Source organism: Lissotriton helveticus, chromosome 3_1 (assembly GCF_964261635.1).
Source record: "Lissotriton helveticus chromosome 3_1, aLisHel1.1, whole genome shotgun sequence".
NCBI classification, from domain to species: Eukaryota; Metazoa; Chordata; class Amphibia; order Caudata; family Salamandridae; genus Lissotriton; species Lissotriton helveticus.
In genome coordinates, this window is record NC_136061.1 from 1014889825 (window position 1) to 1014906486 (window position 16662).

The following is a 16662-nucleotide window of genomic DNA, read 5'->3' on the forward strand; positions in this document are numbered from 1 at the left end:
GTTGCTTGGCCTTCCTTTTTCCCTTGAAGGTTCCAGGGGAAGGCTTGCCTGGTGGTGCTTTATGTGGGCCTGCAGAGGTTGGGACCTACCCAGCCCCAGCGTCTTTTCATGATTTCTTCATGAGCAGGGAGTTGGGAAGTCTGCTGCCATAGGTTGTTGTTGCTGATAGTGTTTGGCCAACGGATTTCAAGGATTTTCCTCAGACAGGTGTGATGAAGGTCTGGACTTTGTTGGTGGTGGTCACTAAAGTCCTACAAGCTTATGCTCCATACAGAAGGATAGATTTTATGTTGGTGTTAAAAAGTCTGATCTTGGTCTGCAGCGTTAGGTCCTTGGAGCTCCAGATCTTCTTTAGCTGCATGAAGGCAGCCCTTACTTTACCACTCTTTGCCTTGACATAGGCGTCTCTGCTGCCCTGCTTGTCCATGACGCTGCCCAAGAAGATGAAGGCCTCCACCTCTTCCAGTGCATCGCCTGGAAGAATGACTGCAGTTGTGCGGGCCATGTTAGCCTTCCAGATCTTGGTTTTTCCTCTGTAGATCTTGAGGCCAGGTAGTGCTGATGTGGCTGCCACATTGTCGGTCTTTTCATGCATCTGCATATTGGTATGGGAGAGTAAGTGCAGGTCACCGGCAATGTCCAAGTTCTCAAACTGCATCCAAGGTGTCCACTGGATTACATTTCTTCTACTTGCAATGGATGTCTTCATGATCCAGTCTAGGGCCAATAGGAAGATAAATGGTGAGAGCAAACAAGCTAGGTGCACTCCGATCCTTCCTTCAAAGGCTTCCATGAGTTGTTGTCCATGGACGATCTTGCAGGTCATTCCCTCATAAGAGTTTCAGATGATTCTTATGACTGGCACTCCATAGTGGTAGAGGAGTTTCCAGGGTATTTTTCTGTTAATGCCGCTGAATGCCTTCTCATGGTCGATGAAGTTGATATAGAGTAGGAAGTTCTATTCCATCAACTTCTCGATGATGTGCACTGTTGCAACCTGGTTTGTGCAAGATCTTTGTTTGCAGAAGTTTCCTTCATTCTCTTCCATTTTTTGAACATTACCTGGGGTTAATGGAAGAGTTGTCCCTCGATAGTTTGTGCAGTTACTTAGGTCACCTTTCTTGGGGATCTTGATCAGATACCCCTTCTTCCAGTTGGTGGTACCTTTTCCTCTTCCTAAATTCTTCAAAACATGGTGTAGAGTATGTCTACTAATGTTTAAATGTCTGCCTTCAGTGCATCTACAGGAATGTTTTCAGGTCCTGCTGTCTTCCCATTTCTCAGATGTTTGATGGCGTGCCATATTTCTTCCTTGGTTGGTCTGCTGAAGTCGATTGCCAAGTTCTTGTCAGATGGCTGTATATCTGGTGGAGACTGTAGCATGGTTCTTCACTCATCCTCATTTTTGATGTTCGTTACTATGAATGTTTTCCCAGCTACGTCTTTAACAGGTCTTTCTGGGTTGCTGTATCTTCCTGAGAGTTTCCTTGTTGTATCTTAGAGTTCTTACAAGTTTCCATGGCTTGCTGCACAACATATTCTATGGAATAGGCCTAGAAGCTCTATGTTTAAACCCTGTTGCACATGACCAAACTACCTACATATCTAGACATGCATCAAAACCTCTCTGAACATGGTCAAAGGCTGTGTACAGTAAGGGTTAACCGATCATATGATTGTTGAGAGCAGGGTTTGACTGACGTCATCCCATGTGCACAGGGCTGCAGGCTGTGTGTAGTATGGGTTGAGTGCAGGACCTTGCAATAGGTCAGATCCTGTAGTTAGCCCACACTGCACATAGCCACAGGCTGTGCATTATCGAATTTGGTCAACCACAGTGAGCTGGGTAAGGAGCCTGGCCATAGACCATGCCCCGTGGCCAAACCTCTCCATCCACAACCAATATGTGCAAGAGCACTTAGCAAGATCAGGAATCAAACTGAAAAGATTTAAGGTGCCAGATTTTAACAGAGGCTGAAAAATACTACCTTATTATAATTCAGATCCCTAATCCACATAGTATGGCATATCACAGTCTGTATTAGAACTGAATTGCAATAAATTCTCTCACTCAGTCAACATTAATATCATTCACTCAAGTATCCCTCTAGCATCCTTTCCACACCTAAAGGTACGCACAGTTGACAAATTATTTTGAAAAACCAAATCAAGATAGGAAACATTCAGAATGTTGTATTCGATAGCCTTAACAAAATAGTTGGTTAGATGCACCCTATAATTTGATTTGCTGAACCTCTTCTGTCCTCCCTCCATATGAGACCTTCATTCCACACCCATTGCTACATCTCTCAACATGTTATCTATCGGTTATTCCGCTCTTTAAGGATTTCCCCTAGTTTTCTCAAAACTGGGCAGGTTATGCAACTTCTATATAGTCACGAGTTACCTATGAGACTTAAATGAGCTGTTGTCTCATCCTTATTATAGTTGTAAATGGTCAAATCCTGGTGGGAAGGCCAAGATAAAAAAGGGAACACAAATGTAACAGTTAGAGTGTCTGTTTACTGATAAAGTGGATGTCTCATAATTCATTATAAACAGTCAACTCTATATTATATATTTAGTGCACTGCTGAAAATACACTAATCATGTGCATCATGATTGTTCTGCAAAGGTCTTATTACGGGATCCCAGATATCTGTTTGGCAGAACATGGCCAAAACGGGATAACAAGTAGTATGTTGTTACCAGATCCATTATTAGAAAAGACAGAATGAGCACCGGGTTATGTGCATATTATTATCATGAAATTGACAGTTGACCCATGTTAAATAATTCACCTAATAGTGTGTCATATAAAAAATATAAATTTTTATTAATTTGTTTTTTTTGGATGTGTAGTCAATACTTTTTCTTATTATACTATTTTCAAAACAATGGAAAATTGTACATCTGATTGTATTTAAACAATTAATTCATAAATATTGACATTCAACATGATAATATTTGTACAAATTTCTTTACATGAACCTATCTATTCAACACCCAAATTGAGATACAGTCTACAAACATAACATGATTATATACAGAGCCGAGTATTTCCAAATCAACGCGTTTCGGCTTTGCCTTCCTCAGGAAATTCTGTACAATTTCAGTTTGGTAACTGTTTAAATTGGCAAATGAGGTTCTCAAGGGTAACGTGTTAATGTTCAGATCTATGGTCATATATCCTCTTAAAAGTGTCTATCTCTAAGATTGCACTTCCTATGTAGTAAAATTTCTTCGTGGGTGTGATCCATCTTATCGGTGACTGTATAGTAGTTTAGATCTTATCTATTGTTAGAACACATATGCGCCATGTTGATGAAAAGGTTCTGCAGGACAGTTTCTTATAATATAGATTCTGATGCTTTGCTGTTTAAGCTGTGTGTTCCAAACTCCTCCTCCGTATTTTGGCGCCGAAAAGGTTACCAGATCCATTATTCATGGGTCATTGATTCAGAATGTTATTCCATGTCTTAAATTAATGATTGCAGTGTTCTCTTTGTGTGATAAGGCCCATGGTGTCTGGCACAGTTTTTTGTTGTTTGTTTTTGTTGTTTGGTGTTTTAAGTGTTTGAAGAGCTGCAACAGCAGTACTTTACCACCTAAGACAGTAGTAAATGGTTATTTTGCCATCGGACCATTAAGGGAATGTCCTGCTTTTGGCTGGAATTGTTGCAATGTTTGTTGAGATCTCCTAAATAGTTTCAGAAGAAAACACAACAGTATAACACCAAGCAAAATAACGATACAAAAAAACATAGGTGGGCACAAAACAGCAAAACAGTCAAAAGAGAAATCAAACAATAGCAAAAGTACAACTCAACATTAACACAATGTAATGTAGCACAAAAACATAGCGCAACAAAACAACACAAGTCATCACCGATACAATAAAATGCAAACAACAAATATGCACAAATATTCTTGCCACACAATACCGCCTGCACACGTCTGTTTTTTGACTCCATTCTGAAATTCTACGAAGAAGATGGCCGCATGTCGCTATCATTCTTAATGCCAAGGACAACTATGGCATTTTCTGGCTTTCTCCCAAGACAGCGTTAGCGTCTGATGGTTGCTATGAGATAGTTTTTGTGCTAAGTAACCTTTTATGGAAGATGAATATAGGATTGAGTGATGAAGTTTACTTTATTATAAAATGCAGCTAATATGAGCAATTAGTAGGTAAAATGGTTTTGGAGTTGGTTGATTAATTACCTATTTCAAGAGTTTTGGAGAAATGGGATCTTCACGTTAATGCCTGACAAATATTGTAATTAATGCCCTGATCCAAGATATGATCCCCAAGCAAGGTGAAATGAATCTGCTTGATGCTATTGTAGTGCTGAAGCGCAGAATTTTAAATATGTACAAACATATGTGTGCTGATTTTATTCAGCTTGCTATTCTAAGGTCTTCTAGTTATTATATATTTTTATTTTTTGAATTCACAGGTTACATACAGTAGTGCTGTTTTGATTTTGATTGAGGATATCTAGAAATTAGGAGCAGGCGTAACACGTCTAATATGCAGTAGCGGCTCGTGGAGGGAGTGCTGCGGGGTAGTGGGGCGGGCGGGAGGAGCATGGTGGGGGTAGTAAACTATGGAATACAGCTGAACAGAGGTAAGTAAACAAATAAATAAAAAAAAACGAATTTCATTGCGCCAACTGCATTGCCAAATGTGATGCAGCTTGCGCAACAAAATTAGTTTTATTTATTTATTTGTTTACTTACCTCTGTTCCGCGGTATTCCATAGTTTACTATCCTCACCCTGCTCCTCCCCCGCCCTGCCACACCACCTCGCACCACTCCTCCCACGAGCCGCTACTGCTAATTTGTGTAGCAAAATTACGCACAATTACAGTAAAGTTACACAGAATTAGGCAAAAAGAGTAGCTCTGCATTTTAGCACTACCTTATTAAGGTGAAATGCACTTGAGGGTGCATTTTGCTTTACGAAATTAGCACTGAATAGAACAGAAAAGAAACAGCAGCAGCTGCTCGCACCCTTTTCCTTTGCTTGTTGTTGGCATTTTTGCCCCAAATTACGAAAATAGGCATAATTGTCTAATATTCAGTAATTTCGCATCACAAGAGTAACACAAAATTACCAAAATTACTCTGATAATTAAAACTATACCCATTCCTAGTAGAATGTAATTAATTTGGCGTAAAAGTAAATGTCATATTTGCAAAACAACTTCATGCTGTGGAAAACAGCTCAGTACTGCGCAGGTTATGTTTTGTTCGCATGATGTGCACTTCAAATGCATGGGGAATCACAAGATTTCTCAGGCAGTAGCCCGAGGAGGGAGCAAGAGGCCGTGGGGTGCTGCTGGACGGTCAGCCTCCAGTTAATTGTAGAAGTTAATACAATATGCACTTCTCTTTTAATATCTCACTACAGGTCCATGAACCCTGGCAGTGGAGAGTGATAGTGGTTACTCCCACAGAGTGGCACTACCGAATCGCTTTTCGGTAAGGTTGGAGCCCCCATTACATCTGGTCCTGACGAATGCCATGTACCTATACGGACAAACGGCAGAAACATGTTGACCTATCTCTAAAATATTTACACAGCGGTGACGGGATGATAGTATCCTCATTCACCGCACTCTCTATTTTAACTCCGCAGAGTCTCCCTTTGAATAAAGGATCTATGGGTGTACTGTGATGGCTTTTTAATTATCACTTTTTCTTTTCTGGGCCCCCACTCACTTAGAAGTGCATCCCTGTCTCCAGGTGCATGCCTGTCCTCCACCAAACGCGGTTTCTGGAGGGCGAGGGCTGGCAGATGATGAAGTATGACTCCGGGTGGAGTGTGATGCCAGTCTATCACTTTTTGTGAGATGCCTCACAATCATTAAACCCCTCACCCTTTTCGTTTTGGTTTGGTTTTAAACTGGGAGCGGTCTCTATTGTGTGTTCTACACTTCAAATGCATGTCAGATGCCTGATGTTCTTGAGAATATGTACTCAGTTGCTAAATCAATTGTGATTGCAAAATAGTACTTTGGGATGCCTAAAACAATGCAAAGGAAAGGTTTGTAGAGTTTGCAATGCAATGTGATAAAAGCGTATAGTTTGCTCTGCAAAACTATGGAATTACAAACAGTAATTCTCAAACCAACTAAACAAGCATTCACATTTAGAGAATCAGTGCAAAAAGGCCAGCAAATTGTTGCAAAATCTCCACCACACTAGAGTGTAACTATGTGCAAAATAAATATGAATAACAGAGTTACCTAAAAATGAGTAACGTTCGTTGTTAGTATACTTAAAATACCTGGAACTGTACTGTATTTGGACATTATTCAAACATGTATTTTCAGATTAAACATATGATATTCAATGGTCAATGCTGCAGAAAATTACATATCAATTTTAAGTTATGGCATAATGAGATTTGTGTAAAACCTAACAATAGGATTCCACATATTTTACTGGTATTCATGCCTTTTATATGTATTCTACTATAATGATGTAGTTGCCAGGTTCACTTATTAGTAAGAAGTGTTATTTTCCAAACTGCTTCTCCAAAGTTTGTTTTACAGACACTTCTGTTTCCTGTGTAGTATGAGTAAAAGCTATTCAATTTCGACTCTGACATTTATTTTGATATTTCTATATTATCTTTTTGATGTAGATATTATGTATGCCTTTGGCCTGTCAACTGGGCGGTTCAGAATGTGTTGACCCCTGACCCTGAGCATGGTTCTTCCTGAGTGACATCCTCGCGAGGAGAGGGCTTGGAAGTGGCTAGCTGCTGGTGTGACTTCATTCATCCTCTTCTGTTATCGACTTCCAGCGGCAAGCAAGTGTGTGAAAGAACACAGTGCATGTGGCATGCCGGAGGAGCTGCTTAAGCATTTGACTGAGGGCTTGCCAACACCTGGCAAGACCTTTAGTACTATTATTATTATTATTTTTTTTTTTTTGGGGGGGTTTGCAATACGTAAAACATCACAGTTCAACAACCCCCTCTCCCTCTCATCCGACTTTGATCACAAATCCTGTACGAGCAACAACGCGACAATCCCCTCTCAGGTGAGTACACAGCCATTTAGCCAACAACCCATAGCTGGGCAGGCGGCGATTATAATGTGTCCACTAACGTGAACGCCGATGGATTACACCACACCCCTCCCCCAGTAAGTAACCACATCACATAGTGCTCAAGTAATCTCTGCCTTACACTCCATTGCATCGATCTCCTCCACACAGTTGCAATCTAGAGTCCCCGGTCCTCCTGTGTGGTGTGAGTGTCTCTTTTACTATTCAGGTATGTCTGGTACAGCCCCCAAACGTTTTTCGGACGACTAGTAGGAGGCAGCAACTCGCTGTAATTCTCGGACTGTGTACAGCAATACAACATATCATGTGCTCAGCGTTTTGGTGTAGGCGCGGGGCCTCTCATCCAACAGCAGGCCACCACCCTTCGAGCTATGAGCAGTCCCATGTCTACCAATTGCCGTGTGGCCCTGGGTAGCTTCTTAGTGTATCCTAGGAGCGCTAGCGCGGGATCAGGCGTGAGATCTATTTCTACTATGTTGCTTATCTCAGTGAAGATCTTGTCCCAGAAATCCCATACACCTGGGCATTGCCATGCCAGGTGCAGGAAGCCTGCGTCTGGGGCGTGACATCTCTGACAGTCCGCAGTGTCATGAAGGCCGTACCTGCGCAGCCGTGCCGGCGTGTAATACACCCTGTTGAGGAACTTGAAGTGTACCAGCCTATGTCTGACATTAAGTGATAGTTTCCTATTGTTAGTACAGCAGTATCGCCGATAACTATCTGTAAATCAGTTTGCCATGTCAGTCGCGCCTTCGTGTATGTGCGCTCCCTATGCGTCTGAGTCAACTTATATAGGTTAGACAGTAGTTTTTGGGGAGTCTCGGCCTTAATGACATACGTGTGTTCCGGAACTTCAGGTGGTTCGGCCATATCCTTGTCCAACAGGTCGACCTTTAGTATTATTGCTAAAGGCTTGGGCTAGGCTGGGAAACTCGATATCAGCCCAGCTATCACCAATGTGCTGGTGCTGGCAGATACATTCTTTGTCTGCACCATTGATGCTGGATTTACATGGCACCCTGTTATGTCCCCTTGTGGTCCCATCTGCCATGATCAGCATTTCTCTGCGTTTGGTGGCCAAGACCAAGCCTGTTAGTGGTTTTCCCTTACCAACATAATTTGTCCAAGTCTTCTTACATACTGTACCTTCCCCAAAAGAGGTCACATTTTCTGTCACAACCTGTGTTTCAACAGTCGGTAACTATGGTGGATTTATTATAGTGCCCCCAGTGCTTGTAATGGTGAGAGGTAGAAGAGATGGCCAGGTGCAGCTGAGACATTCTGGGGAATGCAGTGATGATGCTCCAGTTACTTCAAGTTGGAGGCAGAACATGTGTCCAGTCTTTCTTCAGCTGGAGGGGCTTTCCTAAAGGACATGGAAAGTAACAGAAAAATCTACTATTCATGTCATCCGGGATTTACATTTGATACAGTGCCAAGGAGAAACATTTCGTTACCACTGCTCCGTCATTTTATTTTTGAACACGTCAGGGCCGTGTTTCTCTTTTTACATCACCCACCAAGGAATTTATGATTTGCACAGTTGTTAAATTTAATCAACACTCACTTAGAATGAGCAATTAATTGACATGATTGACAAGCCTTATACTTTGTATGGAGTAATACATTGCTACAGTTGCACAAATCTAACATGATTTATTCTAAAGATGTGGTTATAATACATTTTATGAAATGTCTGTATTTTATGTATATATCTTTCATGGTCACATGGTGATTTTTTTTATTTGAAGAGAAAAAGTGATTGAGACAACATGCAGGATAGAGGGAGCTGGTGCCCTTCTGTAGGGTTTCCCCACGCTCAGCCACCTCCTTCGCTCACTGGAAGTCATTAAAAGGATGTTGCCTGCCTGTTAAAGATCTATGGGGAATATTCACAAAGACGGGCGAAAACTATCGCCATAGTCAGTCCTCACAAGAAAAGTTAAGGCTGCCTAACCCTGATTAATATCGCCATGTTAGCGGGCTATTTTCAAGCTCATGGTACATGGCGATAGTAACAGGGAAGGGTGTCAAAACCCATGCACTAATCATCACGATGGCGAATTAGAATCCTGCGTTAGCCGGTAATACATTGTGAATGGCCAGTTATTGGCTGAGAAGTCCCATCATCACTACTTTTAGGTCCCGGCCCAACACTGCCCCTGATGAAAGCCAGGTGTCACTGTGAGACTGGCAGCATGGTGACTGCGGCAATCTGCTTCCTCGAAATCTGACCATTTGCTATAACCAAAAATACTGTCATTTTAGTGGTGCTACCTTAGACAGACACCTTCCATCTGGAATACCTGCATCTTAAAAGGCTCCTGGCTGTGTTCCCTTCCATGCTGCAGGCAGTTGTCCTGCTTAACACCCGCAAAAGGCAAGTGTAAAATCCCTGGTGCTACAGCGGGTTATCCCCTGTTTGGCTTCACTTCGCAGATCTGGCAGTTCATTGTGAATGTGGTGTTGTGTTTTTTTTGTGTGTTTTTGGACAGGAACGCCTACTCTGCATCTCATTAGTGCTAGTTGGTGGTGTCCACTGTGGAGATACATTAGGGGGCAGTTATCGTGGGAATACTGGTGTTGTCTGCAGCCTGCGCCAGCTTGTAAATGAGGTGTTAATTCTATCACCACTTTAGATGCGTTAAAGTGGGGATAATTCAGAGATAAATCCTTGTGAATATGCCCCTAACTTTTCCCAAATCACTCCTGGGGTTTATTATTCAAGATCCCTAGGCGATTGACAATACACCAAGATAACCCATTTTTGGAGCAAGTCCCATACAGAGAGAACATAGAAAATGTGTATACGTTGCTTATTTCTTGTGCGTCGCTTAAAGGTCTCCAAGATTTCTAGCAGTATTTTGTATCTCCATTTAACTCTCCTTCCCATTATTTGAAGTTTGTTTTATAGCTTTGATCTCAGTGGTTGTACTGAATTATGCCCTCTACCCCAAACAATCAGAAGATTCTTAAGAAAATAATCTCCTCTGAAAATTCCTCTATTATTAAAGATGTCTGTGTTCCACAGGTTCAAAGGGAAATTGTATTGGAAAACCCAGCATTCCCAATTCCACGTTGCGCCCTATTTTCTGGCCTATGGCACATAAGCCTATTTCTGGCCCCAGTGCCCCATACCTATGTCCATCTTTGGCCTTAATCTCAAAGTTCCATTTTCGTTCTTAAAGCATCAGTGCTAATTCTTGGCCCTAAATCTCAAGGCCTTATTTTTACCCTGGCGGATGGTCCACTAGGCCGAAAAGGGGTGTAGGTTGTTACTATGGGTATTTGAATTTGTTTTTGGATAACAAAGCAACATTTCTGAAAAATTAGACAAAATATATCGAATTACATGAAATGGAAATACTAGTGCAAAAAAGGCAATTGCAACAAACATCAGCTCCCCACATTCTATTTGTTCACATTGTTTCAATGCTCCCATACTACAGAACGGTGTAATTTTGGGAATTTTGCATACCAAGCCTAATGCAAAATTCCCCAAATTACACAAATTAAGCTATCGTAAATTTCTCTTAAGCCCAGTCATTATTTCTGCTACTCTGGAAGAAGACTCCCTGGCAGAGGACTGCTTTTCCTATTGAGAAATGTCTGCATACCTATCTGGGAGCCTTGGCTGTGAATGGATGCCACACAGTATATAAGATTTGCTAGCAGGCACTATCTTTAAATCGCAAGGTTGTCAAGTCTTTTTGCTCCAAAGCAGAGTTATATTTTTCCCGAAAAACAAATGTCAGTAACACCGTGAGTTTTCTCCCTGCACCCGAAGGTCTTTCAACATTTTCCCTGGACATGTCCGCTGTACATCAGATAGATAGATGGATGGACATATGGATGTATGTATGTAAGGACAGTGTTGAATGGATGGATGGAGGGACGGAAAAAGGAATGATGGATGGAGTGAAGCAAGGAAAAACAGAAAGAGGATGAGGAAAGGGAATCATGATCAATCATTGTACAGAGATAAAGAAGGGAGGAAGGAAAAAAGAAGTAGAGGTGGATCACAAAATAGACAAAGAAAGCAGGAGAAATGTTGGTTATTCGGAAGAATGGATTAACATAAAGAAGAAAGATCGACTGGGATGGTAGGGTGAATGGATGGATGGATATTTGAAATAAGAAAGGATTGAAATATACGAAAGACAGAAAAATTATGGAACTCATGGTTGATGGAAAAGGCAGACAGTACGATGGCAAACATGGAATAAAGATGGAAAGAAGAGAAGGGAATAATAGAAGACAGAAATTAGGAAAGAAGAGTGTAAAGTATGAAGGAGAAAGAAGAAAGTAAAAACAAAAGAAGCAAAAGAAGTTGGAAATAATGCAAGATGAAAAGAGATGGAAAGAAAAAGGAAAGAAAGATTTAAAGAAAGTAAGAAAGAAGAAGCGAGGGGAACTGAAGATAGATAGAAAGATTGAAAATGGGAACAAATATGCAATATGAAATAAAGAAATATGCAAATAAAGATGAAAAGGACGATATGAATAGTGATGGAAAGAAAACAAAGATGGAAACAAGAAATGAAAGAAAGATGAGAAAAGAAGAAAAGGATATATTATGGGAAGAAGAAAAAACGTATGAGAAGGAGGATGAAAGAAAGGTGAGGAAATACTCCCTTACTTTGATGTCAATACTGTGTGCCCATTTCTGATCCTAGCACATCCTGTACCAGCTAAAGTCTTGGGGCCTGATGACGAGTTCAACGGTCCATGGGACTGCCGAACCCGAAGTGGAGGTGCAGTGGCAGTCATGGACAGCCTCGCCAGTGGTCCAACTGGTGCATTACGAGTGTGGCAGTCGAACCGCGAGGGAACCGCAGCGACTGCGGGGAATCCATGATCCCCGAAGGTGGCGCACTGGTCCTGAGGCCGTAATAGGCTCAGCGGTGCCACTGCCAAGCATTTAACAAGTTTCCTCTCCAGATCACTTATCATGGCAGTGAGCCCGCTGTGAAAGTGAGGCGGGGAAACAAAGGGGGCCCTGTAGGACATACTGTGCACCCTTGTGTGCATTTACCACCTGTTCCTCCACAGCAGTAACATAATAGTCCATGCCGTACGGTAACGGCCTTTGACATTCCTATTGCGGTGCCTTCCTAAAGGCACTACTGTGGGAATACCGAAGGACCGCTGGCCAGACTAAAAACAATTGTAGTCTGGCATGCGACTGGCAGGGATCTTTGGTGATGCGGGAGCCGGATGAAGTCGTAATCAAGCCCTTGGTGTCCTACAAACATCATTAGTGTTAGTGCCCCATGACTATCTCATACCTTAGTGCTTAATCCTGATCTTTCAACATTATGCTCGATTCTCAGTGTCAGAAGTTAATTCTGGCCCTAGTGCTTTGTTCTTAATTTTAGCTATAAAGCACTATTTTTAATGTTGTTCTCAGCATTCATTTTCTATTCCCTTTTCTTACCTTCACCTCAATCCTAGCCATAGCTCCACATTTTCTAATGATTTTTTTGGGCCATAGTTATATTTTCCTCCTCTTGTATGTCACAATGTCCACATCAAAATTATCCAACTGCAAAAATATCAAGGTCACAATATTAATTGGCAAAATAACAGTTTTCAATAATAAAAATATCTTCTACAAAAATGTCAACAGTATAAAATATAGTAAACATAAAATTATCCTCTACCACAATATCTACTACAAAATATAGTGGCCAATTCACAAAGGTAAACTTGATTCTAAATGTAAGTTTACAATCAAGTTCAGCATGCTAACGCCTTCCCGGAATTCTCAAAGTAGGTACAGGAATCTCCGTCACAAGTGTGGAGTTCTCAGCACCTGTAAATCCCACTTATGGGGTGTTACTGTGAGTGTTCCAAGGTGTTCTAGGGTGTGGTTAGCTTTGGGAGTTCGGCAACACTCCCAAACAACAAGATTTGGTTTCATTTGCAAACACCTCACAGTCCCCTTCCATGCATGGATTTTCACTCCAGCACATAGCTGGCATAATTCTCTTTCCAGGTTGGGAAGAGAAATGGAACACCTCCAAATTGTGGAGAGGTATAGGGGAAGTGGTTCTCCACTAGGAAGAAAATGTGTGTTTGGATAGGGGGTCCAATTTCTCCTCTGCTAAGTTCTCCGCCTTGGAAAACGTCTTAAAGTGAGAATGGAATTTTATTTGTATAATCTAATGACATCTTAGGATTCATCCTGGAAACCTGTGCCTGACACAGCTTTTCATCGAACACAAATATACAAATTAATGGATGGTAACATATATTATTCAAACTGCCAATAAGTCCAATACAAGTACATTTGGAGAAAATACATACATAAAAGGGGTGAGATTTACTATTTTTACTCCAATTCACCAGCAATTGGAGAAAGTATATTAATTGAAGAGGGTGAGATTTACTGATCTAACTTTAGTCCCTAAAGCACTGGGGAAAAGTGAATTAATAGGAGGGTGAAGTGTACATCCAGTTAAAATTGGGCTAATGCATGCATAAAAGAGAAGAGATGTTTTAGTCGAACTCTATTCAGCATTAGTTACAGAAAGTGCATAAATTAAACAGGGTGATGGGTGCTGGTCTAGCTCCAATCTTACAAATGCTGGCTAAAGAGCATAAATCAGAGTAGTGAGATCTAGTATTTTAACTCCAATCCACTTAAAGGTAAGGAAAGATGCACAAATGAAAGAAGGATAATTTGCTATGTATCTCCATTTCAATTGGGTAAAGTGCAATACCTGACATTTGAAGTCCAATCCAAGTAAAATAGGGAAAATACATAAATATAAGTGCTGAAATTTACTATTTGACCTCCAATCCAATATTATTTAGAACAGTGCAGAAATTATACAGGGTTAGATTTTCTATTTTAAGGAAATATAACAAGAATTGGCTGAAGCATTGGCGGATGTGCATTAATTGGGGGGGGGCTAGGATTTACTATTTTATCTCCAACTAAACTTTGGGTGATTACATATATAAAAGGGGTGAGATGCAGTATTTGAACTCCAATCCCATTAAAATTGAGGAAGGTGCATACATATATTAAAGTTGCTAGACTTGCTGGTCTAACTACAGTCAAAAAAATAATACGGAACGTTTATACAGTGGTTTATTGGGTGAAAATTATTATTCCAACTGAACTGTGTGAAAAATATTTTAGAAGAGGGTGGGGTGGTCTAAAATATATAATATATAAGAATAACAAATATTTATATTTCTTTAATAGTTATGTTTGATATAAGATATACTTTTATAAGAAGAAAATGCACTATAAAACATACTAAAAAAGCAAATAAACAGCAAGCGAACCTGCACAAAATATAAACATTATAATAATAAATTAATTTAAAACATTTTTTCAATTATTAAAATGTATGTCAGAAAGAGAATCTAGTGAAAACCTCAACGCGCACATTTTATTAGGAACACATAAAATAATTAAAATTGAATTGCTTTAGAGAATACCCACGATGCACCTATTGATGCCCTTAACCCATAATCTAAATATAAAATGCATACTGCCCTAATCACATGAACCACAATATGTAAAAACCATATACATAAACCTAAATATTTAAATTCTAAATAAAACTAATAGTGGGATCATTAACATTTTCAAGGCATGTTTTATGAAATGCACAAAAATTGGAATCCTCCAAGAAAAGGTCCCCATTAAAAAATAAAATACCATAAGAAGATTCTATCCCATGCAAAGTACTCTGCCCATCCTTTTCCCAATAAAATCTTCAACCTGACATATTAAAAAAATCTTCTTACAGCCTAAAGAAAATTGAGTACTAGTTTAGTCAATAAATGTACATAAATATAAAATATGATATTGACAATATAAAAATTAACGTAAAACAAGTACACTAATTTATTAAAAAAATTCAAATTTTCAAAATAAAAACTGCCCAGCCTAATCCACTAAATAACCTATGACTTCTATTTATTTATCAGTACCCAAACAAATGACATAATCAAACATCAAAACAATTATTTACTTTAAAAGCATATATGGCTAAACATTAGTATTTCTACATTAAAATAATTGTTGTAGTTACACAATATCATGGAAAACAATATGTTAAACATTAACAATATTGCAAAAAAAGATATACTCACCCTGGTTTTTATATTCCATAATATTTTCATGGACACAATATTTTGACCATGATATTACAGTCAATTGGTTATTGGAGTAGATATTCAGGTACCGTAACTTACCTCCATTGTCTTTCCAGAGGATAGCTTTTGATCCTATTTTCCAAGCCCCTTCTGACTCTGGCCATGGTGCCTCACTTCCAATTCTGGACTTGGCATCTGTCTTTAATTTTGTTCCAAAGATGCCACTCCTATCTTTGCCTCACTCTTAATCCCCCCCACGTTTCAGTCAGTATCCCAACTTACAAGATTCCTGCCCTGACAGAAACTGCTCTCTTTTTATGTATCCAAGTCCACCTCTTTATCCCTTTATTGACTGTATTTATTTTGTTAGTAGTTCAAGAGTAAATGTATATTGAAGTTATCATTTTGTACTGTTTGAGAATGACTGCCATTAAAAGCAAATAACTCAAACTTCACTTCTAGAAAAGTCAGATATTTATTAGGCCTGGTGTCAGCCTAGACCTTTTGATTTTTAACAAATATACTCATGTAAAGGGGCTTCTAGCCAGCTGACTTCCATTGCTCTGTTGTTGTGTCATTCACATTTTGCTTCCACCCACTACAGCATGCAGTATGGTGCAGGGGGTCAGCCCACTTCAGACACTGGATAACTTCACTTTTACTGACTGTATTTTCTCTTTCACAATGAGCACATCCACAAATAAGGTAGTTATTTTTAGTGCCAGTGTTGCTTTTACTTTATTACTTTGGTGCTGCCTTTGTGTTTAAGGTCTAATGTTGTAGTGTAGTCCCAAAAGTACCCTGTCATGTAGGACCTACGACGTTTACAGATAACATATACTGTGGGTCTGGTGGCAGACTGACTCTGTACACCCCGCTGCTTATATTAGCCTATGGTTCGCATAAGCTAGCTTGCAGTGCTAATAGAATCTTCTTTTGTCAGAGAGATTCATTTTCGCAACCTTAGAACACAATAATCTCAGACTCATAGAAACAATATATTACTTCTCACCCAATCGCTCATGCTAGCTTGTTTTTGCTCTCAGAGATATACAGAGAAGAAACTGTTGAACATGTTTACAATGAGAATTTATTGTACAGTAGTTCTTCTCATGTAGAATAAGTGCACAGTTACAACTGTAACACAGTAGCAGAGATATAGAACCAGCAGTACAGTCAATAAGAAGAAATAGTATTGTTCTACAATTTATCAACAGTAATGAACCTATGCATGAATATGGAATGCATTTATAAAATAAATATGCCTAACTAGATGTACCTAAGTGTACCTAGCATGTAAGTAGGTGCTAAGGAGCCTAAGCTTAAGAGCCTAAAAGCCAAGACTCCCACTAGAGCTTTAGTCAAACCCCCATACCTGAATAGTGATAGTGTGGGATTTCATCCTGGACTTGAGCTGGACACCCCGCAAGGGATCGTCAGACCACTGTCAGCTGTAGCGA

At 40.0% G+C, this 16662-nt stretch overlaps 1 pseudogene; it reads right to left on the reverse strand.

Moving 5' to 3' along the window:
* Positions 1-259: 259 nt before the first annotated feature.
* Positions 260-15366, reverse strand: LOC144824201 (uncharacterized; annotated as a pseudogene).
* Between the last annotated feature and the right edge of the window lie 1296 nt (positions 15367-16662).